This window comes from Amblyomma americanum, chromosome 1 (genome assembly GCF_052857255.1).
Source record: "Amblyomma americanum isolate KBUSLIRL-KWMA chromosome 1, ASM5285725v1, whole genome shotgun sequence".
Lineage (NCBI taxonomy): Eukaryota > Metazoa > Arthropoda > Arachnida > Ixodida > Ixodidae > Amblyomma > Amblyomma americanum.
Window position 1 is genome coordinate 81,818,569 of NC_135497.1, and position 27,174 is coordinate 81,845,742.

Sequence of the window (27,174 nt, forward strand, 5' to 3'; positions counted from 1 at the left end):
AGGCCACCAAAATTAGGTGTCTATACTCCTTTAAGGACCATTAGTTGTTTTGCCTTCACCTCACATGCCCTGCCCATTTCTTCCTCTGGATTTCACCTAGCGTATCATTAACCCATGTTTGTTCCCTGACCCACTCTGCCCTCTTCCTGTCTCTTAACGTTACACCTGTCATTTCCCTTTCCATAGCTCCCAGTCAAAAAAAAAACATTTGAAATTTCATTTGGAACCATTTAGATATTCCAATTGGTTCCAACTCATTTTTTAGTTGGTTCAAGTTGTGTTTTTAGCCACCTGACCAATTAATTGTACCTAACTGGATCCAACTGGACGAACTATTTGGATGCATTGTGCAGTTATTGCATCCAAGAAATATTCACAAATTATACCTCATAATTAAGTTGCACAAAATACAGTGTAAGAAAGATATCTACAGCTTAAGATATTATCAATACACAAAAGGAAAACTGATTTGTGAGAACTGTAGCGAGACACACTATCCGGTGCTCATCAACATTATGGTATTGAAATTCATATGCTTTTATGGTAACAATGCCAACAGACATGCATACATCACAAACAAGAAACACTACACATTCAGACAATAATAGCTTATATTATCTCAATACGTACATGCAGAGAACTTACTTCTGCTCCAACTTGTATACCCAGTATATGAGGCTCTCATGCTGGGGCCAGCAGCACTTGCCCACTGAGTGCTGTTATTTAATTTAATTTCTACTGCTGTGGTAATACAGATGATTCATACAATGAGTAGGTTCAGCTACTGACAGCTCTTACTGTAAGAACCATATTAGTTCTACCTTGTTTGTCAAATATGCAGATGGTCACATGGATCCATTGGGTGCTATTGGACAGACCAGTTGGATGGAATTAATAAAACCATTGAGCTCACCTGTTGGAAACTCAATTGGCTTATTTGGATTTGGGTAGTCCAATTAGACCCAGCTGGAAACTGAAATTGAAACTAGTTCAAACTATTTCCAATTAGACCAAACTCAGTTGGTCCAGTTGGGAGTCCAGTTGCTTCCAATTGTTTTTTTAATGGTTTGGTGCATGGTCCTCAATTTAAGTTTAAACCCTTTTCGTTATCCTCCACGTTTCTGCCCCATAGGTGAGTACCGGTGAGATACAGTTGTTGTATACTTTCCGTTTGAGGGATATTGGAAATGGCAACCTGTCAAATGCCCTGCACCTTATTATTCTGGTTATTTTGCTGTCGTGATTCGGATCTGTGGTCACTACCTGCCCTAAATAAACATATTCCTTTACCACTGCCAGTACTTCACTCATCATTATCAGCCTAACTACCCCCACTTCAGAGCAAAGGCCTCTCCCATGTCTCTCTAATTAACCCTGTCCTTTGCCAGCTGCGCCCACCCTATCCCCACAAACTTCTTAATCTCATCTACCCACCTAACTTTCTGACGCCCCCTGCTACGCTTGCCTTCTCTTGGGATCTGTTCCATTACCATTAAGGACCACTAATTATCTTGCCTTCACATTACATGCCATGCCCAAGCCAATTTCTTACTCTTGATTTTGACTAACCCCAAGTTGTAAACTGTTGTTCCCTTTTGAGACTGTTGAACATTATTTTGGTTTTTTACATATTAAATTCTTGACCCACCGTTCTGCTCTGCCTGTCTAACTCATTGATCATGCTTCGCAGTTCATCTCCTGAGTGACTTAGCAAGGCAATGCGATCAGAAAATCGCATATTACTAAGGTGTTCTCCGTAAACTGTTATCCCCAACTGTTCCCAATTCAGGCCTTGGAATATCTCTTGTAAAGAGGCTCTGAATAGCATTGGCAAGATCGTGTTTCCCTGCCTGACACCCTTCCTTAACAGAATTTTATTGCCGACTTTATGGAGAACAGTGGTAGCTGTGCAGCTGTTATAGATATCTTCCAGTATTTTTACATTAAGCTCTTCTACACCCTGATTCCACAATGCCTTCATGACTGCTAAGGTTTCAACTGAGTCAAATGCTTTCTCATATTCTATGAGGACTATATATAAGGATTTGTTATATTTTGCGAATTTTCTTGTTACCTGAGAATTTGAACATGGTCTATTGTTGAGTATCCTTTATTAAAGTCTGTCTGATCATTTGGTTGATTGAAGTTTAAGGTTGTCCTGATTCCATTTGCGATTAGTTCATTAAATACCTTGTAACCAACGGACAGTCGGCTGATCTGTCTGCAATCTGCAATTTTTCAAGTCTTTCACGTCTCCTTTCTTATAAAGTAAGATGTGGCTACATCTTCTAGCACAATCCCCCTCCATCCTTCAACAGATCTGCTGCTACCTTATTCTTGCCACCTGCTTTCCCCTTTTGCATATCTCCTAAGGATCTCTTACTTCCTCTTCCATGACTGGCAGGATGTCCCATTGCTACGTGATACTGCCTATCTCATTTACATCCTCATTACATTGGCTTCAATATAGATTTGTGTAGAACTCTTCAGCTACTTTAACTATCATATCCATATAGCTAGTGGCATTGCCTTTTTTGTCTTTTAGCGAATGCAGCTGATTTTTGCTTATGCCTAGTTTCCTCTTGACCACCTTTAGGTTACCTCCGTTCTAGAGCATGCTTGATTCTATCCATATCGAACTTCCTTACATCTGTGCCTATCACTTATTAACATTGATAGCTCTGCCAGTTCTTTTCTCTCTATGGGGTTTGATGCTTTCATGCTGTGGTGTTTCTTAATCAGGTCTTTCGCCGTGATCCCGAGAGAGCTGGCCGGTATGCTATGGAAGAATCCTACCACCTACGTCTGCTACACTCTCCGTAATTGTCGTCCTTAGTTAAACCCGAATATCTGTTCTGATGCGATGTCGTGAATTTCTCTATTTCCCCTCTTACTGCTAACTCATGAATGGGCTTCCGCTTCACTAGTTTCTTCCATTCCCTCTTTATGTCTAGGCTAATTCGAGACCTTACCATCCTGTGGTCACTATAACACACCTTTCCAAGGACCTCTACATCCAAAGACCTCCACAGTGCATAATAAGAAGTGCTGAAGTATTTATAGCCTCATCATTAGGGCTCTTCCATGTCCACTTCCTGCACTGTCATTTGCGGAATAAGGTATTTGTGATCCGGCCATTAATTATTTCTCTATGTGAACTCTACTAATGACTCCCCCCTGCTATTCCTAGAGCCTATGCAGTAGTCGGCTGCTGCCTTGTCTCCAGCGTGCTTCTCTTTCACCGTGTCATTGAAGCCAGCCAGCAGTACAGTGTGCTGTGTTTTTACTTTGCTCATTGCTGATTTCACCTCTTAGAAGCTTTCGACGATTTGGTCTTCATATGTGAATGCGGGCGCGTCGGCCTGAACCATCTTCAGTTTGTACTATATCTTATTAAGATAACTGCCACTCTCTAGTTAATACTATGGAATTCCTTTATGTTGCCAGCTATATCCTAATTGATGAGGAGTCTCACACCTAGTTCTCGTCTGTCTGCTAGTCCATGATAGCATAGCACGTGCCCACCGCTTAGCACTGTACAAGCCTCATCTGTCCTCCCTCAGCCCTATGACATACCGTTTAATATGTACTAGTTCCTCAAACAGCACTGCTAGATTAGCTCCACGGCATAAGGTTCTAGCATTAAACATTGCCAGGTTCAGTTTCAAATGGCTGCCTGTCCAGAGCCAGAAATTCTTAGTACCCTCTGCTGCATCACAGGTGTGACCCCCGTCTTGGTCAGTTGCTTCGCAGCTGCTTGGGACTGAGGGCTAATTTGTTTAGCCACACCGCTTTTTTTGGTTTCTTAATACACTGGTCATTTTCCTCTGCAGTAGAGCGATGAGCTGGGCTACTTGATGCAAATGCATTGTCCAAAAGACTTGCATTAACAGATGCGGACAAGAAGAAGGCAGAAGTGGTCATAATAAACCAATTGTGAGGTCGATGCAAGTCGTGTTTGCCTCCATATTCTGTTGTCTGCTTCTGTATAGCACAATACAGTTTTTTAGACAATGCACCATTTTCCTGTTGCTTGCTCTGCTGTCCTTTGTTGTCATGTTTTCCCTAGAAAAAATGCTATTAGGAGAAACACATAAAAATCGTATTTGTTTCTTCCTATTGCATTATGAAACATAGACACATTCACTGATACAGCTTCTATTTTTCTGTTTTTGTATTGGTGCCTCAGTTGTTTTGGTCATTCATTTTGGGATGCAATGCACTGATAAAGGTTGTATTTTTATATTCCTGATAAGTGCATCGGTTATATTGGTCTCATTTTTTTATTTGTTATGTGAAAACCAGTTGGATTTACATTCCTCTATTAGTTTATTGGGTGTGTTCGCATGATATAGGTAAATTCTACATTGATGGGTGATAGTCATATATAGCTCAATAGTAAAACAGCAAATGTGTCTTTGAGGTGGCCCTCCTATGATGCTTACTTATTTTTCTGTGGTCACAAACATTTTGTGCCTGCTGCGACCACTGACAGATGCATGCTCGAAGTGCAAGGCAGCTGATCATCGCGAAATGACAATAGGCCAATGCCATTGTTTGTGGGGCCTCCTTTGGAAGGCATCTGCTGCTTCGTTTTTGTGTCGTATCAGACTACAGTGTCTCCAATGCTGACAGGCACATGCACAGAATTGCATTTGACACCATGATATATCTACACGTTAGTGGCAAGCAATATTTATACATTCAAACCTAATATAGCATAAGAACTCTTTGTTCACATTTTTTGCAGAATGATGACAAAATTGAATTAGCTGGTAGGGAACCATAGTTACCGGTTATAGCTCTGTGGCTTTATTTACCATTTTGAGTTGATAATCTCATCACATTCCTTAGAGTTCCTTAGATCTGGCACAAGAACCTGTTTTTCAATATACCAAGTAAAAGTATTTCAAAAGAGCAGAAACCGAAACCAAAACTGGGTTTCGACCAAACGGTGACGTCACAACAGACCGTCCTATGACATTACGGGTACTCTTGCAAAGCCTATCATATGCGCATTGATTGGCCAAGCCGGCAGCTATGAGAGCTTTGGTTATTTGTCTGAACTGACCATTAGTTAACTCAGAACTTAGTCCTTCAGCAATGGCTGAGCGAATATCGACGGCTATGCATCCATTGACATCACACATGCTAGGTTGGGGATAGAAATCTCCCCGATAGAGGCCACTAAATGAGAAAATTTTAAAAATCATTTGCGCTGCAACAGAAACACTGCCCTGTTGTAGAGTTTCACGCAAGTGGCCAGAAACTGCAAATAATGTAGCCTGAAAAGTTTTAATAAATTTTGAGGAGGTAGAAAAAATCCTGGATTTGGCCTTTAAAGGAGGGTACTAGACACCTAAAAACAGTAAGGTCAGGAACAGAAAGTAAATGCTGATAAAGATCTCATAATAGTGAAATTGCATCAGTTTCATGTGACATAAAAACAGTTTTTCACCATACGCATCTGCGTTTTTACTTGTTGGTTTTCTTTTCTTTTGTCTAGCTTTCCACGCAGGTGCACAATTGCTAAAATGTGTAATACTCAGTGCAGTGAGCCATATGTAATGCTATAGCCCATGAACGTAGTGCAATTTCTTGTCATCTGTGTTATTGTACACCTTGTTCCACTCCCCTCAATAATGCCCCAGGGGCCATGAGGGTGTTTGAAATAAATAAATAAGTAAATAAAAGGCATTGCACATTTCGGTTGTCTTTAGGAAAAAATAGTATTTAAACGTGTCACAATGCATATTGCGAGACATAATGCATTTGTTTTATTACTTCGGCTGGACTGGCAGTGGGGTATTTTTCAAGCTTCTCATGAGCACGTACAGCATAATACGATGCGCTGCTATGATCCACTTGCATAGAGCTGACTGAGTGAGATGCAAGGGAGGTGACAGTTTGTCATTGTGAAAAACAGCACTAACTAGAGGTAACATACCAGAAAAGGAAAGCACCACAAACGCTGGTGGCTTGCTTTTTTTGTGTGTCCTGCTTAGTTTGTGGTGTTTCTCACCATGAATACAGTTAAAACTCGATTTAACGAAGTTGAGGGGAGCCGTGAATTATTTCGTTAAATCGAGAACTTCGTTAAATTGAATGAGGCATTTCTTGGGCACATAATTCAGTACATTCGATTACAGTAAAACCTCGTTAAAACGTACCCGCTTAAACAGTACTTTCGTTTTAAAAGTAGTAAAGTCAATTCCCCGACTGAGCACCCATTGAACATAATGCATTTTGCATCCGCATAAACCGTACCAGCTTATCGCGGTCGTATCGGTTAGCACGTACCATTTTCACTTTTCGTCGCACTCGCGCGTGACGAATTCACGCCGGTAGCACCGACCCAAAGGACGGTTCGGCTAGCGGCGCAACAATCTTCCCTAAATACCGCCGACGGGACGGCAAGCCACACAGCTAATGACAAATTGGCGCCAAAGTTGGTAATCATACAACTAGCGCAATCATTGGGGGTCCGTATGGTCATCGTCATGACCCCCCGCGCTACTTTCGAGTGGGTAGCGCCAACACCACGACCGGCGCCGCTAGCGCGTATGAAAAGAAACAACAAAAATTCTTACTCGACAAGAAAGGCCCGAGGGGACTACAAATTTATTTTCCGCCAAAGAAGTCGGTGATCTTTGCCTGCGTGCGCTTTGTGAGCAACGGACGCACCGATTTCTCGTAGGTCTGAAGTGCGTCCAGCGCGTCTTTCGTCCCCTCGTGTGCGCCGGCAAAATGTCGCAGCAGATCGAGAGCATCCATCACCTGACCTGGTGTTGGCACGGGAGCTTCGGCACCTGCAGGGTCGTCGGCAGCGTCTTCAGCCGTCACTCCCTCCACGCTTCCTACAAGCCGCAACATATCGGCATCAGTCAAAACTTCCGTTGTGACTGCGTTTGCGTCGGCGTTCACGTAGTCTGAGAAACTTATGCCTGTGGGCACTTCATCCACTGAGCGAAGGTGTTCCCAGGCATCTTCATCCTCGTGCACGGCGCTCGCGCAGTCCGGACCAGCTTCGGCAGTTTCAGGGCCTAGTGTACCGAAACCGGCAGTCCTGAAGCAGTTGACAATTATCGACGGCCTCAATGCTCTCCAAGCCGCCGCCACCATCTCAACCGCCATAAAGATATCTATTTTCGTCTCGCGCTTCAGCTCCAGGTTGAGGAGAACTCTGCCGACGACTCGACGCTTGTATGCGCACTTCACGCTATTAATTATCCCTTGATCCAAGGGCTGAACCACGGACGTTGCGTTTGGGGGAAAGTAGCGGAGCTCCACGCTGGTCAGCTCGACCTCTGCAACGTAGTGGGCCGTGCAGTTATCCAGCAACAGGCACACTTTCCTTTTCTGGCGACACATGTCGCTGTCAAATTCCTTCAGCCATGTAGCGAAAATGGCACGCGACATCCACGCCTTTGAATTGGCAACGTACTTCACAGGAAGCTTTTTGGTGCCTTTAAAACAGCGCGGCCTCGCACTCTTTCCGATGACAAGCGGGTCTCGTTTGTCGGTGCCGTCCATGTTGACGCACAGCAAAAGAGTCAGCCTTTGTTTGCTGTGTTTGCCGCCGTGGCACGCCTGCCCCTTCAGGGCGAGTGTTTTTTTAGGCAGCATTTGGTAGAATAGACCGCTCTCGTCGGCGTTGTAGACGTCGCTGGGGGCATATTTTCCCAGAATGTCGGGCACGTTTTCAGACTGCCAGTCGCCGACTACAGTCATGCTTACGCTGCTCGCTTCACCGCTAAGCACTTTCCCGACGATGCCGTGTCGTTCTTTGAAGCGCGACAGCCAGCCGGGACTTGCCTTGAACTCGTTGTCGCCCAGCAAGCACGCGAAAGAGCCAGCTTTTTGTTGGAGCAGGTCTCCACTCACGGGAATACTATTCTTCGCCCGCAAATCCATAAACCAGGCGAAGAGGGCCTCTTCCATTTTGCTTTGAGGAGTGGTCTTCAGCGTTTTTTTGCGCGAGAGATTCCCCGACGAAGTGGCGCGGAGGATGTCATCTTTTCCTTTCAATATTGTGGAGAGAGTACTCGCTGGAATGTCATGTGATGCAGCCACGTCACATTTCTTCTGTCCACTTGTCACAGCACGAATTATGTCCGCTTTCTCGTCCAGGGTAAGCCTTTTTCGTTTCTTGCAGGGCTCCATCTGCTAGTCAGGAGGGTTAGCGGCGCGCTTGCTCGCACACACCACGTCCGCGTTCACGATAGCAAGGCTAGACTGATGGAGGCCTAACTAGCTGAGCTTTACAAAGACGTGCGTTCAAAGGCACGGGGAAATCCGCACAAGAGCGAACACAGAGCACAACACAAAAAAAAAACACGAACTGCAACAGCACCATCTATGAAATGTGGCACGAAACTTTTTACTGCTGGCGCCATCTCGTGAGCTCGACTCAAAATTAAAACTCGTTTTGCGCCGCGCAGTTTGAAAAAAGCGACGGGATGAAGATGCACCGCGCTGTTACCGCTGACTCGCAATCAATAAATTTTGGGGTGCTGTCTACAAAATAGACCAAAAATTAACACTTTTTCACCTTTATTTCTCGACAAAAGGTTTGCTAAATCGGGACAGATCACGGAATCGGTTTCGTTATTTCGGGTTAGTCAAAGCATTGAACCCTATGGGCGTCTGAGGGGGAATTAGGATACCTTCGTTAAATCGAGATTTTCGTTAAATCGGGTTTCGTTAAATCGAGTTTTGACTGTATTCACCATCCAGCCCAAACCCCTGCTTTGCTACTTTGCCAGCTTGTTTTTAACCTTGTTTTTGATGCAGATTGCTGGTCACTGGCCAAAGTCAAAAGATGAAAAGACGTTTCGGGAGCACTACAATGTGTGCACAAGGAATACTTGGTGTGATCTAGGGACTGAAATGTGTCATCGTTGAGGCTGACACGTTGGTGACATTTCACTGTCATTTTCAGGAGCTAGAGTACTCCACATGAAGATACGCACTCCTGCTAAATATCATAATTACTGTAGTTTAACTTGGCAATGACATCTGTTATCATTGCTGTGGTATTGTAGCAGCTCCCAGTATTCTCTGCTGAAGTGAGCTTATGATGCAAAATAGCTACAACTGTACCAGCTATCATGCAGTAGTGTGTGTCATTTTGAAATGCAGACAAACCAGCTACATTCACACATGCTAGCAAGAAAATAAAATTTTTAATGGTGGGAGTGGTATCATCGGCCTGCTTTTATCTTCCCAGATGCCTCTTGACAGTTCTTTTCAAAACCAACCTTTTTTTGCGTGAATAGTCTGTGCAGGCATCAAGAAAGCCAATTAGTTGCTTTTGAAACATGAAATACTACATGTCAGTTTTCTTCAGGCAAGAGTCATGAGCAAAAGTTTACAGGATGACGGTTCGCAGAAAAACATACATAATTTATATGCATAATTTTGTGCAAAGCATCACAATTTTTGAACGCTGTAAATAAATATCCAGGGATTGTGGGATCATGTTTTTTTTCTTGATGATGCAGGTGAAACCCACGGTAAAATGGTGCTGCCAAGCTCAATGCAGTGCCTTGTTTTGAGAAATGTTACATCATGTTGTGAGCTGTGTTGCGAACTGTGTAATAGCGACCCTGTACACTGGTGTGTGTGCACTTTTTACTTTCTTGCTCACATTGTTACAGTCATGACATTGTACAACATTCCAAATAACACATTTGTTACAAGTGTAACACTGTTGGCTAGTGAGCGTAATGAATTATAGATGACCAATGCAACTGATGCAGCACAGCCAGTGTACGCATTAGCTTAACGTTCTCCCCAGACAGAGCAGCTTCTCCCGGATTCAGACCGTGCGATGGATGGCATGATCAAGGCAGTCAATGTGACACAATGTACCACCGCCACACACTCCTGACACAATCCAGCAATCGCGGTAGCACAGGCCATATCCCATCTCCACTGCCTGTCGCCTCCCACCCTCTCTTCATCTTCCATATATCCCACTTTCAGTCTCCCTCTCCTGGGATTTCCCACTCTCTGCATTGCCGCCTGCCACCAACACCCCACCCTCTTATTCACTTCCACTTTCTCTGACCTCACCTGAAAGTAGGGAGCATTCCCCCTTTCCACTTTTCATCCTGCCAACTGAAGATTCAGACGGATAAACAGACAGATTTTGCAATGGGGGGGTTCTATTACAAATGCATTCAAAGCATCAGAGTTGGAATGTGAAGAATGCTAAATTCATATGAAAAAGAAGTTGTTGCTAGCTGTGGCATTCTCAGGGAAAGCTGTGTTCACTAAGTGCATAACATCTGGAAGAGTTAGGCATTCATTGTTTGCCTTCAAACATGAAGTGTAGTAGCCCAAATAGCAAGCAGAAGAAACCACTTCTCTGGCATGTGGGCCAATCTGAGTAAACTAGAGACTGTACTTCAAGATTGCAAAGGTCTCGTCCTTCTTCCTCTGCCCACACTACCCGTTGATACATTGTTCTCATAGATGTCTCCTGCTACAGAGCACAAACACAGTCACTACAAGCTCTGTAAATCTAAAGCAGCTAACAGGGAAGATAATTTTGCTTTCTGGGGCATTTGATTGCAACATCTGATTTTGTGGTGTTCGGAAATCACCAGTGCTTATTGCTGCTGGTATTATGCCTCCAAAAATGCCCTTTAGTATTCTTTGATAATATGCTAAACACAGTGTGCCAGCTGCTCAGCAGTTATTTTGTTTTCGACTAGGGGTTAAACCTTTATGGCCCTGCCCACACAATGGCAAAAGTGTAATTGTTCTGGCCTGGCCCACATTTGTGAGGGTTTAGGAAATAAACTGGTCTAGCTAGTTGGAGATAACACCCAAAAAGGCACATATATATAAAGACCTTCCGGATGGTGTTCGAGGACCCCTCCACACTGCGAAAAGTGTGACGTATAATTGTGTTTGACCATGAAAGGAAAAATAGAAAAGCATTGGTTTCCTTGATGCTTCTTTGATCACTGCTGTGGTGACTGTTTCATCAATAAAAGACTGACACATTTATGTGGGTTCATTTTCCCAGGTAAGGATTTAATTTTTGCATGTTTCGATGCTAGTGAATAAAGAAACCAGCGCTTCCTGGCTTCTTTTGTTTATGGGCTGGGAAGGTTGTTTAAGGGTTCCTATACACCTCAAATATGATGTTGCTTGGCACAGAGTATTTTTCGATGTTTGCCAGATCTTGTCAACGAGACTGAATTGGCAGTGATAAAACCTCTGGGCCGAGATATAATGAAAGGGAAACGAATTAGTTGCTGACTTCAGCTACCATTTTTGCAATATGGCCCTCATCATTATGGGGCTTACTACACCTGGCATGCTTTATCAGTGCAGCGTTACCCATGCCTTGCATCGAAGTGAAATTTTTTGTCATGTAGATATTTCCGTACATCCTTTGCTTTGTGGAGGTGCTCATGACACCTCATCACACACTTTAGGGGATGGATGTTTTGGGCCATATTCATCACATGTTTCTTTGAAACTTTGGAGAAAGTTGAGTGATGCGGCCTTCTTCATAGAATTATATGGTAACAACGAATGGTATTTTCTGGCAATTTTATTTTTACATGATGGCTCAAGTTTTATGGAATGTTTCTCACTAAACTTAATTACACTTATGGAAGCCTAGACTTGTAGGGTTTGTAATTAAATACTGCAAAAATATTACATGTCTGGAATTTAGTGGCTTAGTGAAGGTTTAATGAAGCAAATGTAGGGAAATTTTGTTTTGAGATGATTAGGCTGAAAGTAAACATAACAGCTTTTTTCCAAGACTTTCACAAACAAAGCATGGTACTGTGGATATTCAGTCCACAAGGCAGGTATATTCATCCTTACAATCAGTTTGCCTTCTTTTTTTTTTCCCTCCCACTTTGACCTTGGGGTCTTTTCTGTCACCTTTTGCGTAGCCCTTGATCATATAGGTGAATTTGTAGGTAGTAGGCAGCACAACGCGGTACCAGCGGCTGCCTGTTTACCTGTGCATTGGGAAGCGCAAACCATCCTAACACGCGGCATGGCTTCTTCCCTCGTTTCAACGAGCCTGAGTGAGTCATATTGAGCACTTCTGTGGGTGGGCACAAGCAACGAGTCATTCTGATTCCGGGTGCGCTTTGCAGAAGCTGGTCACGCAAGAAGGGACCAGTCGCTTTCCCAAACCTATTGGCAGCAACAGCAAACTTAACCGTACGATTGGAAGGACGCCAAATTGGTGGTATAACTGACAACCATTTTATATTTTAAAACAAGCTAGAGGCTAATCATACAGAAAAACATTGGAGAAGACAATTAGCTCTGCCTTTCTATAGTCACCATAATATTGTAGCGTGTTTCTGGCGCCGTGACAAGGCGTGCGTGACTCGTGAAAACAGAATCGAGGCACGTAGGGTGCCTCGATGGGCGCTAGTATCGAGGCACTCTAGAAGCAAGTTTTGTGGCGCCACCTCGGAAGTAAGGTGAAATAACAAATAAAGAATAAAAGCTGTATGCCGACATTTCTGGCGCGCAGTTTGAACCTTTTTTTTTTCTCTGTATATGAACGACAAAGCCAAGGGCGACGAAGATAGATCGGACGTCGTCTTTCGTCGCACGTCATGTATAAAAGCATGGTGGTGTTTTTTTCTGCATGCAGCTTCTTAAATAAATAGGGCCATAAAGTCAATGCCACAGCCAGAAAAGAAAGTGAATCACATTGCTTGAGAGATTTCATTGGTCATCACTTTATTTGCTCAAGACTAGACGCGTCGCGAAATAAAAGGAAACGCGAAAACACGGCAATATTAGCTCCTCACTAGGGAATTCAAGCTGGGTTTATTGCCGCTCAAAAGGAGCTGATGTCGCGCCTCAGAAGTGAAAATCGTCTGTGCAACTTTTCAGTGTCCGTGAACTATAAGAACATGTCATGCTTTGCACAAACTAGTTTACCGGCAGTCATTTCATTTGAAGCTGACAGAGGTCAATATAAGCGAAAACGCGAAAAGATTAAATGACAAGAGCGCAAGCCTAAACGTCTACAAATTATACTCAGGTCCACCACGTCCTGTGCGTGTTTTTTTGCACCACTGACCGCAGCGTCGGTGAAGGTGTCACCGAAGCATGACTGACAGACCGCCAGAGTACTCCCTCTGCAGCAGATCGACCCTTATAGAACGACCCCATTAAACGATACGAGCGTTTAATACATCCGTGTAAAACTACCGTTCACATACGATTCCGCGAGTAAGAACTTCTTGACCGCATTCAGGCAACGCTGCAGTGTTAATGCGACGCAAAAAAAGAAAACGAAATGCGCAGCAAATGGAACAGACAGCAGGCTTCACTACGGAATGCGACGCGCGACCTGAGGGCCATAAAACCTCACCTTCAGGGTGAAGTATGGTTAAGTGGCGAAGCGACGCAGCGATACAGCGGTCGTACAGGTGCGTCCACAGAACACGCCGACACTTGCCGCGACGTACTACGTCCACGGGAAGTGCGCTGACGCAGCATCGTCGCACTGCCCGAGAAGGCGCGATTCTCAGCGTGCGCTCACCGCCTTCGCCTTCCTGTCACTACGACGAAGTGCGGAAATGTTTGACACGTAAGCTAGGTATAGCGGCACGTGCATCGCACAGGTGGACTCTTTGACATCGCGAGTTGATATCCTTTCGCGCTGTATGCGCAAGATTAATGCAAATAAGGGCGAAATTAAGATGAGAAAGTGCTAAAACGACGCTGCCTATTTTAAGTGTTCAGAAAAACGCCTGCGAATGCATCACGACTGGCTCTGAATGCATGCATGCCATCGGTCTTTGCCATCCGCCCCGTTATCTCCAACTACAACAGACATAGAAGGAGAAGGATATTACCGATTGTCGCAATGGAACCCGAAATTTTTTCGACGTCTATGTAAGGCTGATTTCAGCATTGAGTGCAAGTAGTGCAGCACTTCGATCGAAACATATATGTTAACAAAAATATGGACACGGCATCCTATGTTTAAAGCATATTGTATTTTACAATAAAATACATTATGAACCCGGAAATATTTGGTGGATATGTGAACCTTTTAGGATTAGCAGTACCAAGCAGCCTTGTATGTAGGGTGACGCGCTGAACGATGGGGTGCTATACACTTGAATTGTTCACCGGTCGGAGTCGGAGGTAAAACTGTTTATTAGAGCGAAAGCAAAGAAGTAGGGTAGACAGTCACGAGAGAAATAGGAGAGCGAGTGAAAAGAGTTCAGTGCTCTCGTGTAGCTGCGTACACGATGAGACCGGGAAACCCGGAGCCACGGGAATGACGTGTTGAACGAAACACGGTGCTCGGGCCAGACAGCAGGCACTATCCGTGAAGCGGCGCTCGGAGCGGCAGTAGAGCGGTGAGAAGTGCGGAGCGGCAGCAGCACGATACACAAGGGCCTGCTACGGCCGCTAGCGCGAGTGTGCTTCGTGGACAGTAGCTCCTCTGTTCAATGGCGTCCGGGTAAATGAGCTACAAAGACGTACAGCCTTGGCCAAAAGTGTAGAGCTCAATGTGGATTCGTGATAGGCGCTCTGTTGCTCGTTTATGCATCGCCAGCATTGGAACTCTCTTGAAGGCGGGAGAAACACTTCGTCCTCACCCCTCCGAAACTTCCACGGATGCGGCAGGATCCCCACTAAGCGACTTTGAAGCAAACCCCTCGGGCTGTTTACTTTTGGCAAAGAAGGGGCGCACATGTGGGTCACTCTGGGAGGGGGCAGTTCCATTTCAACCGTTTCGCCGGAAAAAATGGGCTGCAACATAGTTTTGCCGTGCAAAATTTCACGGCTGTACTTGAGACAAGCGTCATTTTTGTAAACAAAGGTGGAGCTGCGGTCGGCAGCAACGCGGGGTGTAGGCAAAAACTCGGCATATGCCTACACTGCGCCATGCGACGCTGCCTTTGAAACCAACTCGCGTATGCGAATATTTCAAAGCGTGCGCGTAGCTTGTGGTTAAAGACATTTTTGTTGATGCTCGGAGAGTAGTTGTGCGCTTTTTGAACCTGATCGCCAGAAGGAATTGGTAGGCGGTGCGCTGAAGCGGGTGTCTCTCCGCTCCTATATAGTTAACGGCAAGTAACTAGGGCGCCTACGGCGGGCGAAAGCGCGAGGTATGCCGAGAATCTATAATCGTCCGCAGTCCTGAACTTCTGGGCTGGCACAGCATATCCGATTGCTAGTGCAAGACACAGACGACGCGGTGCACGATGCGAAGCAGCATTTTCACAAGACGAACCTTGTGACGTGCTTCCTATTTTCGCCGAGCCGCGTCACTGTGGATAACGTGGAAATGTAAAGAAAATGCGATTGGAGAGCTGCACAAGCGCATGCATGGACGTTTTCCTCGAGCCTATAACCGAAATTTAGGCTATAAATAAATCATTTTGCTTCTTAATTTAAAATTTACATTCAGGTGAGCGCATTCTTCTTGATCGTAGTGGATTTTGGCGTGGCATTTGCTGTGTTCGCCAGTTTCTGATCAAGCTACTATAGCAAAATTAAAATAATCTCGGAAATAAAATTGTGTGAGTTTGCCGAGATCCTAGCGTCGTTAGACCAGTCGTAAAACGGAAGAATAGAAAAAACTACGCGTCGTGCGTACGAAGTCTTCTACCAAAGCCGGCGCTGCTTCAAACGTTGCGCGTTTAGCGCCACTTTGTGAACGCCGAAAACGACTGTCAGCAGCTTTTTGTCCTTTTTATCTTTTTGCGCGAAGTGTCTCACGGGATGCTCTCCGGGCGATTCGCATCTGACAACGGCCCCCTGCGTTCAACTTACGATCCCAAGCACACGGAATATCGCGCCTAAACTTATGCTGACAGCACGACAGAATGTGAACTGAACCAGTTGCAGGTGATCCTTGCGCTGTTGGCCACGCGACCGAAGAGCAACGACGCCGATTAAGAGACGCCAACTAACTGGTTAGATTTCAGTGCAGAAACGCAATGGCAGCCGCGAAGCCGACCCGCCGCCGAACTTGTCCCGCTTCTCGGCCCCTGCCCGTCGCTTTCGCGCCTATCTGACTGCAATCAACTCGTGCAAACTTACGCCGCTTCCTTTCTGCTGCATTGCGGGTCAGCCAACCGCACCACAATTTATCGGCATGCCGTGAAGTATGCCCAAAAAAGAAGGAAGCCCGGCGCACCGAATGCGGAGGGTCTCGCCTTTTGCCTACACAACGAAAGTCACTGCTACCGCCAGCGTCGCCGCATCTCCGTAACGTCGAGGCCTGACGCTTGCCTATAGTGCCCTGAAATATTCGAGAACACTATACCTGTAGCGAGGATCCCACAGCTGCCAGCCAGTCGCTGCGTTTGGCGGTTAGTGCGAGAGTGGGCCTCGAAGGTGGCGTTGTCCGGGCGAGACGTCGGACCATTGGGCATCGGACATCGAGAGGTGGTCGCCGAGGCATGGAGGGGTCGACGATGAAAAACGTAACAACCCTTTGTTCACATGGCAGAAATAAAAAATGGGAGCTCTCTATGTACAACGCAACACGTGCTTTAACACGCTGCACATGCTCCGTGTAGGAAAATCCTTCGTTCCCTGTGGTGAGAAAAGTTTCAGTGTATGTCAAAAGATCGCCACGCACTGGCACACGAAGCCCTGCCCATTCACTCGCCTATGTGTCTGGGAGAGAGTGAATGCACGCGCCGTTTGGTCACGTGAAACTGGATTGGCCATGGTTACTCATGGCACACATTCCCTGTAAGCCCGTTGTTGTCCGGCCGACGGCGGAGGATGGGTCACGCGCAAATTCGCCGAATGGGCTCCGGGTCTCTCGTGATGCTCTCTCGCAGTCTGACAAGTAGTTTGCAGCACTGTGGACCCTACAGCTCTCTCCTCCAAATAAGGCAGCAGGAAGGGCTGCAAAAACACAGCAAATAGGCCCTAAAATGCTTGAGCCGTGTTCAACTATATCTCCTATAGTTACTACAGCCTAGACTCCTTCGTTACCTGCGTGCCGCAACTGGACAGTGACGCTCTTCGCATTGCCGGACAGTCCAGGGAGGACGGGCGCGGGGGGACGCATTTTTGCAGCGCGCGCCGTTCTGATTGGCTCAGATCGCCCTAGCACTCACAGTGCCGCAGTGTGCTTGTGAGATGGAGTAGCTGCTAATACTACCGCGCCAATTTCCGGTACGGCAGTAGTCGCTTGCAGATGGTGATACGAAGAGAGCAGGTGGGCGCCCGGTGTTCGGCGCACTACCTTCACGTATTCCCCGTAGCGTATTCCGAACCGCGCTTACTGCCGTCGGCCGCCGTTTCCTCTGGTAGTGCTGGTTGCTCAGTGCTCTTCAGATGTCGTCCGTTCATCGTCAGAGTGCGATACAGCTGGCTGACAACTTCGCCACAGCGTGTTTCGCTTGTGCGCGTGAAACTCGCTGTTTTTCCTTCCTTCGCTCGAATTATGTCGGCACAACGGAGCCGGTCGAGCCTGTGACGCCGCCCACAAAATCGCGCGAGTGTTGTCTCAGAAGCTAAAGCATAATTCGCTCGGCAAAAACGGTTAGACTTTGTATTACTGTACGAGCAGGAGGCTTCGGGTTTGGAAATTCAAAGAGCGCGCTACAGACGGTTCTGTTATAATAGTTTGTGTAAAAGCGCACTGGCGCGAAAAGACAAACACACACAACACAGGACTGACGCCGACTTCCACCCGAGTTGACTGTTCCAAAAAGCTGCTTTATAACCACTCGAGCCAAATATACAAGCAAATAGATAAAGAACAAAACAGATAAAAATTATCACCTAATAAAACACACACCTGCCAAAACGAGAGAGGCAAGGATTACAACGTTGGCAATTATCCGCTAAGAAAACCAATCTCTTCTTCTGACAACACTGACGGCTTACTCAGGCATAGAGCCCCATCTGCTTGATGTAATATGCTTCAATTATTTCACGTTGTAATCCGTCTTTGGACCTAGCAATGATACAGGTTTGATGGGGGTTTAGCGTCCCAAAGCGACTCAGGCTATGAGAGACTCCGTAGCGAAGGGCTCCGGTCAATTTCGACCACCTGTTCTTTAACGTGCACTGACATTTCGCCTCCATCGAAATTTGACCGCCGCGACCGGGATCGAACCCGCGTCTTTCGGGACAGCAGCCGAGCGCCATAACCACTGAACCTCAGCGGCTGCTCGCATGAGAAATATTTCTACAACTTAACATATTAATGTGCGAAAGGAAAACTTATTTATTTTCAGTGGCGTGACGAGAGGGTGTACCTGAAGTCGATGTAGCCGATGTTGCGGTAGCACTAGTAGAATTAGAAACAGGCGATGTCAATGCCTTTGGCCCGGCCAGTCTGCTTTCTTCCTACTTTCCTTGTTTGCCATATGATAGCACACTCGGTGACAAATGTAACCAGGAGGTAGGCTCACTATTGTGGTAGAAACAGCACACCTTCCCTCTTACTTGCGGTGGTTGCGAACGGAAATGGAAGACTGTCGCCGTCATGCTCACGAGCGTACAAAAAATTTGTTGCCACGCACTCTTGTCAGTTCGAAAAGGCCGCTCCATAACACGGCAGCGTGCCCGTCCTCGCCTGTGGAGCAGCTTTATTATGACGGACACATCGCGGGGCTCTATCGATAGAGCCGACGGTTTGAGCAAATGCTGGCACTTCATGTCGATGAGTAAATGTAGCATCTAAATGACAGAGATTAGCAAGATATTAGCAAGGTTCGAGGCAATCTCGCATCTTCATCATGACACACCGCAAGTCATGAGTTGGTTGCCTGAATTTTGTTCTCATAGCTCTTATACGAAAATAACTGTTGCTACACCTGTTTTGGTGCATTTACCTACCTGTCATCATTGTACTCGCCCCCTATCGATTATGTGCCATCGATTAAATACCTTGGAATTCATTTCGATGCTGAGTGTCCTGGCACGCGCATTTAGGCCAGGTTTGTACTGAGCCGCGTAAGGTAGCGAATTTCTATGCCATTTTGAAATCCGTAAACGTGCCGTCAATGCTCTAGATTACTCTGTATTCCGATACGGTATAACCTGATTTTTTTTTATTCCTCCAGTTTCTAGCAAGAAGAAATTAACTGCGTTTTGAAATGTTTGCTCAAATTTGTCTGCTTTGGGATGTCTCTGCCTTTGAATGCGATTACCGTCGCACACCTGCACATCCCTAATTCTGAATTCGTGTGTAAATTAACAGCTGTCCTAAATTATATTCGGACTAAGGAATTTTTTCAGTTTGTATACCCCAGTACGAGAACATCGCTCATGAGAACGCTTTATGTTTACACGTGCGCGGGCCAAGTACAGAGAACGTGTGCAACCCTACTACGTACCTTTGGTATTGAACAGCTTGCCCGATGATGCGTTTGTGCGGTATTCCTGGGATGTTGAAGGGGGCCACTTCAAGAATATCGTCCAGCAAGAATTTTTTTTAATTGTTTTGTAGAAGCTGAGTTATATGTAGTCAAAATTTGTATTTCAGCATCTTCGCGCCTTTCCTGCCACTTTTTATACGCTCAAAAATCGCCGCTCATCCGCCGGAGGGGGACCCGCCGCGGTGGCTCAGTGGTTAGGGCGCTCGACTACTGATCCGGAGTTCCCGGGTTCGAACCCGACCGCGGCGGCTTCGTTTTTATGGAGGAAAACGCTAAGGCGCCCGTGTGCAGTGCGATGTCAGTGCACGTTAAAGATCCCCAGGTGGTCGAAATTATTCCGGAGCCCTCCACTACGGCACCTCTTCTTCCTTTCTTCTTTCACTCCCTCCTTTATCCCTTCCCTTACGGCGCGCTTCAGGTGTCCAAAGATATATGAGACAGATACTGCGTCATTTCCTTTCCCCCAAAACCAATTATTATTATTATTATTACGCCGGAAGGGGGGGGGGGGGGGGGACTTCCTGACCAGTCGGGGCGACGCTGCTGAATGGCCGCGGCCCTGGTAGCTATGTGACGCCTTGAAGAATCTAACCAACAGCGATCTCTTCACAGGATTGATCAGGAGCGTGCGAGCATGTAAAAATCGCCGGAAAAGACTCGGCAACTTTCGCCCGCGACTGTGGGTTCTCTGCTGGGTGCCGAAGTGTATTATTCGGCTCAGGTGTTCATGACAAGAGAACGCACTGATTGAGCGTCTTTATGTTCTCTCCCCAGAAGGTGTTTCGAAGTCCGTTGAACCAGCCGAAAACCTGTGAATCAAACTGTTCTGGAGCTATAGTCTTCAGCCGTCGGGCTGTGTGCGCGATCGGGTATGTGCGTGCGTGTTTTCTCATTTTTCTTTATTTCTTTTTGTTCAAAAAATAAACATGCCTATGAACGCTATTGACGTCGCGAACTGCCAGGCACATGCCTGTTGAGCCTTCCTGCATTCGACAGGCCTCAATTTGTACCATGTCTGAAAATGAAAAAAAAAGATTATTATTCTTCAATTCAATTCAATTTATTTCCCAGAAAATCTGGCTGGCTGTCTGGACTAAAAGATGTAGGTACACAACTTGACGAGGCCCAGGCAGCCGTTAAAAGGCATAGGAGCAGACTCGCTTAAAAATATTTACATAAAATAAAAGAAAAAAGTGAACACAGCCAGGTTATAATTTTCACAAAAACAAGACATCCAAAATACACAAAATCATCATTAATGACAATACGGAAGTGCAAAAAACATTATCGCAAAACATACAAGGGAACAGCTGCACCTGGGCGCGAATGATAAGCAAAGAATTATTTCTGAAGAAACAATTCACGCATTGCTTTCTTAGCAGGGTTATTTATGTTTCGCCTAATAAAAACTTTCAACCACCTTTTTTTTCTGGTTTTCCTTCTAGCTTTCAACGCAGAATGTTTGACTTCAAACGTCTCTTAATCACAGAGCTGGGGAAATTAAGTGCGTGGATTTCCTCAAGCGCAAGGAGCTTGCATCGTTGAGCACTGGACAAAGACAGATGCCATCCGGCAAATACAGCAGTAACAAACACAAAGCACCAGAAAGAGTTCCAAGTTTAGTCGTATTCTTTCAAGTGCTCACAGACCAGTTCGCGTGAAGAGCATCAGCAAAGAAAAAAGAAATTGCTAGCCTGCTCGTGGAAGCGATCGTTTCACCGTCACCACGTCTTCTATACAAAGTTATAACGAAACCATGGCTGCGTCCACATTGGAGCTCAAGGAAATCAGAGCTTCAAGAAATCCGTGCGGCCGGCTTCGTTAATCAATCCAGAGACAGTGCGCTATAGCGGACACACTAGAGATTCCAGAAACCACGGAGAAATTTCTTAACTTGGCCAAGCATATAACGAGCTTGATTGATATATGGACGATTTCAGTGGTGCATCCAAGTATCATTATCTCAGTGTCGGACATCAATATCGCGTCTGTATCTTGTATCGGCAATGCATTTTTTCCGGTATCAGATATCAGTATCGATTTTTTTTTAAGTATCGTGCCGAGCCCTGTTTTACTGTGCACCTGATGGCATCCCTAGCGGTCGGCGTGCGCAGGAGGTGATAATGGCTAGCACTTATAGTTCTCTCTTCCGCTTGTTTCATGATCTGCGTTTGCGTGAAGCCATTTCACACCTGGCAGCTGTGGTAATTAAGCTCATAAGTTGCCAGCTCTCATCGCTAATGGGAGCCCAGTCTACTTCGCAATAAAATTCCCGACAAAATTCCGGCAGCCTCGATGCACCACATTATATCTGCCTGCTCCAGCCGCGAGGCTTCAAACGGTCGCTAAGGCCGACGCCAACCTCGGACAATTTTGTTCCGACATGGGGGTACTAACGCTCTCGCGTTAAAATGCTACGGGCTCCAGAACCCGCCATCTCGCTACAGACTTCGGCAGCCCCAGCGAGTCATCGGCGGTGAGGTGATCTCGACTCGCAGAGTTCGATCGGCGATGAAGACCCCCTGCTAGACACCGTACCTCTGAACTGCAGCTCTTTTCTTTCTTTATCTCCCTCTTCTGCCCGTAGCGTTGAGCTTTCGTTAGTGACTGCGACATTGCAACTAGCGTGGAAAGCACAAGGACAGAGGCAAAAGGAACAGACGAGACAGCACGCTAGTTTAAAAAATTTTTGTGCACGATGTGATTCGAACTCCCATCCTTCCGCTTCGCAGCCAAACGTGCTAATGACTATGCTACTTCCTGCGCACAAAAATTTTTGGCCGTCAGCGTCAGATTTCCGGCGAAGCCGCCCCGGCTGGTTCGGCTCAGGAGCCGCATCTCAACGCGCGAGCGCAGGTCACGTGGTCCGCGAAGGCGAGGCAGTCTGCGGTGATTCCGGGTACACGACGGCCCCGTCCGTACCCGGCCAGTTCGCACCATTTGACTGAACTTGGGGCAGCGTTGCGCTGACGACATGCGAAGTAGTTAGCCGCGAACCACGCAGCCGCTTTGCAGACGTCTGGTGCTCGTACTGTGCACGCGACAGCTTGGTTTATCGAAAACCTGTATGTCGTCTTCTCTGGACATGACGAAACCATGCACCGTGGTCTGGTGAGTGCCGCCTTTTTGCTCATCGATTAGTCACACTAGCATGGCGCAATCATTGGTTTCTCTGAGTTCGGCACTGTGCTGTTAATGCTTACAGCGCCCTTGTTGCAAGCCAGGAATTCGGCAGTTTCTGCGCACGGCTGCCCGGCGCATGTGAAGTTTGAATGGGCGCGGTTAGACGCAGGCACCCACGGCTACCGACCAGTCAACGCACGGAGTAACAGACGGACCACGTGTTAGCCGCGCTGCGTTTCTAACTCTTCCCCAAAGGCGCCCGTGTTCTGTGCGATGTCAGCCCTCGTTAAAGATCCCCAAGCGGTGGAGATTATTCCGCACCCCTTTACAGCGGCACTCTTTCTTCTTTCACTCCCAACTTCTTCCTCCCTTCCCTCATGAAGAGATTGAGGGGTCCACCGACAAGTGAGACATATTCTGTGTCTTTCATCTCTTCAAAACCAATTTTCAGTGGTGGTATTTCTTCAGTCAGGGGGAAAGCCATCACGGCCAAACCTTTTGATCGAATGGGCGTGGAACTGAGCACGCAACCAAGCCAAAAACCGTAACCGACCCGTTATTTTTCCCCCTTCTTAAAACTGAACCCCAACTGTAACAGTTGGGAGGAACCCTTTTGACGCAGTTTTGGCCTAGGTTCAGCGCAATTTTCTTTTTACTGAAAAAAAAAAAACGAAATTTCACGGCTCGGCGATAGGTAGCCCACAGATGGCGCATCTAGTGTGCAGTGCGAGCTAGCACGAGAGAGCTGGTTGGTTGGTGAGAGTTTTATTTCAGCCACTTCAGTGGATCAGGTGAGGGTACGTGAAGGGTGAGGCGGACGAGCAGCACGGCGACGGACCCTCATGACCGGGCACTGTTGGGCCGCGGCGGCTTTCAAGTCTCGGCCCGCAGAGCAGCCTCTCACCGCTCCTGTGATTCCATCCCTTGAAGGGGAGGCTTCGGTTTGTTTGTAACTGCGCTCAAAATCCGCTCTGGTGCTTCGGTATAATTAAGAGGGTGGAGATCTTCCCCCTCTATGTATGAAGGAGAGCAGGAAAGGGCATGGCATGGTGGCGGTCTGTATAGTCGAAGCCATACCACCTGCTACATATTGCTCTGAGAAGGAAAGGATGAGGGAGAGGGTGGTAGATTTGGCGGGAGTTTAGCGCTGTGGCTAAGGAGTTCCAACCATTATAACGCGATTTTGATGGCACTAGGTGGAAAAGGCTGTCTGTAATAGAATCTAAATTCTCAGTTGTTTAGTAATAAAATGTTTCAGGAATTAAAAAATGCGTATATCTCAAGCACGAAGTTTGTTTCATGGCACCCTCTGGTGTATCCTGGCATGAAATTACACTAGAGTGCCATGAAATGAACTTCGTGCCTGAGATACGCGCATTTTCTAGTTGCAGAAAAATGTTATTACTAAATAAAATGACAATTTCGATTCTATGAGAGGTAGCCTTTTCACCTATTGCCCTCAAAACTGCGTTAGAATGGTGAGAAATGTTTAGCCTCAGCACTGAATGGGGCGCAGTTGTAGCGGGAAAGAGGGACAGGGGGCAGGAGTGTATGGTTTTTTGTACCTTGGGGAAATCATTGTTTCATATGCCGAAAGCCGGACGCGATTGAACACGTCTTCTTGTATTGTTGGGAAGCCTTTTTCATTTGGGACATTCTACAACGCACAATTAAAAAAGAATTACCGGTGGGTGCTTTCGGAATCAGATTTTTGCCTGTTGACAATGAAGACGGGGTTCCTTTCGACATGATCGTGATATTTGGCCTGCACAGTATTTGGCGATCCAGGATGGCAGCCAGACATGCGGACATTGACGCGAGCCCGATAAGAGAGTGTTTTCGTGAATCTGTTGGAAGAGTTATTGAAGGCCACAAAATACAAGACCCAGTGCCTGGGTGGCTTCCGAGAAGGGAAGCTTTGTTATACATGCGCGAATTTTAATGTGTTTATGTAACCCCACATGCGGGTGACGTAGCTTTAGCATCTGTGTTGTGTTGTTCGCGTGGATTGGTTTATAAATGACGTGCTGAAGTCGGCATTAAAGAAAGAAAAAGGGGCCTGTGGCGCAACAGGTAACGCGTCCGACTACGGATCAGAAGATTCCAGGTTCGAATCCTGGCAGGCTCGGCTGCTTTCTTTTTTCTTGCTAAACGTTGCGAGTCAGTCGTCATAAATGCAAGCAGCGTCGTTTCCGGCACTGGCATGTAGCTTCAGGGCAGTTTGTGCGGCGTGACAACATCCAGCACACCGTCGTGTTGAGCGTGAGCGGCGCTGCTGCCCTTGGAGATGCGGTTGTCGTCGAACCTCTACGCTTCACTGACCGCCTACTGCACACGATTCGCACGTGATGTCAGGAGATGGAGCGTATTATTATTAGTGGCGGTTTATTGTAAAATAAGATGCGAGAAGGAAAGGAAATATTTTTTGCTGACCGCGGCGTCTGCCGTCGAATCCAGACGCAACTGAGCTGCAGCTATAAAAGGGACAGGGAGAGGACAACGGGGGGAAAGAAAGAGGGGACTTACAGTAAGAAAGGACAGGCGATTGGATAAATATTATACGTAATAAATAGCGCCACGCCCGCCACTCTACTCTACTCTACTCTGCTCGCTGTAGAGCAGGCTCTCGACAGCGTTGAGCTTTTGCGGTGGCTTGCTTCCACGCAACCAGGCTGCAGCCCGCCGCTGTCGCGCTGCAGTCAGGGCGCACTGCCGCGCCGCTAGCAGACGACGCGGCAGCCCTCTCCGTCCCCGCTGGTGGCGCCGCCGTCACGGATGCCAGGGCACCAGTGGCGGGAACCTGCGAAGGAGCGCGCGAAGCGGCTGGTGACTCTGCAGTCTGCTACGGGGATTCCCCCGTTCGGGAGGGGGAGAAGGGGTGGCCCAGTTAGGAGGCCGGCGCAGACAGGCGGTCGTCTGCCGCGACCTCCATCCTTCCCTCTCTCTGTCGCGATGGTGGTGGGGGAACGAGAACCGTGGTGAAGGAGGGGCACTGCGCGCACGCCTGTTGGCCCCTTCCTCCTCGACGCTGTATGCTGCTTCCCGCGATCTCCGTCGCTTGCGGTCCATGCTGTGCTGTCAGCAGATCGATGTTGGCATGCGGGTGGAAAGCCGCGAACGGCGTGCGCTCGGTACCACGCTCGGACCACGTGGCGGCGATTCCCGCCGGTGCAGCAACATCTCGCGTCGGAGCTTCTCCTGCGCCTCCCTGTAGCTGCTGGGCTGGCATCGTCTAGCGCGCTCTGCGTTAATTATGAAAAAGTTGTTGTGAAGGGTCCTGAGAGGCCTGGAATTTCTTTGGGTACCTGAAAACTCTGGAATTCCTATTGTAATTAATCGTGCATCATTTTTTTCTAAATTACAGGCGTAACGCTAAGAGAGCAGGAGTAGGTCAAGAAACAAATTCGAGTTCACGATGTCTGAGCTACCACAGCGGTGGCCTAGTCGTTTGAGCATCCGCCTCGCATGCGGGAGGGAGGTGCGGGGTTCGATCCCTAGTGTCGCCGGGCACACACCGGTGATACAATGGGTACCAGCTTTTCCCTGCCTGGTGCTCGGCTTCCTTAGTGTGAAATGCTTGGGAAATGGGTCGCTGACCCCACGTTGAGTCGAACGAAAAACCTTGTGCCATGGTGCTCTTTGGCCACAGATGCCCTTGCGCCGTGATAATTCATCATCATCATGATGTCTGAGCTGAAATCGAGGATAAATACGACATAGACAGGGCATGTAATGTGAAGAAAAAAAAAACCAGTGGTCTCTCCGGGTAACGAACTGGATTCCAAGATACGGCAATCGCAGCAGTAAGTCAGGTGGGCGGGCGAGATTAATAACATTGCAGCGATAAGGTCGTCCCATCTCGCACATGTATAGGTCTTTGTCGTGGATTTCACGTAGTTTTTCATTTGAAAGTCATGTACAAGCCCACGTGGGTCGTTTTAGATTGGTGATGATGAAAAAAAAAAGCAGCCACGAAAGCACCTTCCGCCCATTTTTTTCTTTTTTGTAAAATGCATGTGGTACGGCGAACTGCACCGCTGGATATAAGCAAGGTGTGGACACAGTGCCACAGTGACTGAAATAACCACTCTCGTAGGATACTTAGGTTTCCTCATCGTTGCTGCTGCTGCCTTCTGAGCTACTTCAGCCGCTGCCCAAATTGATCAGAGTGAGTGTAGATACTCGATCTGGCGTCCCCCATTAAGCAGTAATTAAGCAAAACCCCAAAAGTGAATTAGCGATTTTTCAAATTGCTCCAGAAACTGCTAAATTGGCTTTGCCAGTCTGGAAGTGGTTCTAGGTAATTTCTTCGTAGAGAATTTAGCAGACTTAAACTGTTGTCCATTCTGAGCCAAGGGCATGGGAGCATGTTGCGGACATACAGTATACTGAGCCATGGTAATCGGGCCATCGATCGCCGCCTTCTGCTGTGGCCAGAACGGGTCGATGTGGGTGAGTGAGTACTCAGGCTGATGATGGTGGTGGTGGTCAGTGCCAATGGGGTGCTCGATAGATCGTAACCACACATATAGACAAGGCGAAGCCAAGCTAGTTTTTTAAATCGAGACTCATTTCTTGATTTAAAACTTTATTAATAGACTTGAAAGGCGCGCATGGTGTTTAGGGATTAGGATAGATTAGAGATGTGAGCAGCAGTTGGCATTCCTGAGTCCAG

At 47.0% G+C, this 27,174-nt stretch overlaps 1 non-coding gene across 1 annotated transcript; it reads left to right on the forward strand.

The window, feature by feature from the left end:
• The first annotated feature begins 24,554 nt into the window (after nucleotides 1-24,554).
• Nucleotides 24,555-24,627, forward strand: TRNAR-ACG (transfer RNA arginine (anticodon ACG)). The gene has a single exon. It is a non-coding gene; the product is annotated as a tRNA-Arg (tRNA).
• Nucleotides 24,628-27,174: the final 2,547 nt, after the last annotated feature.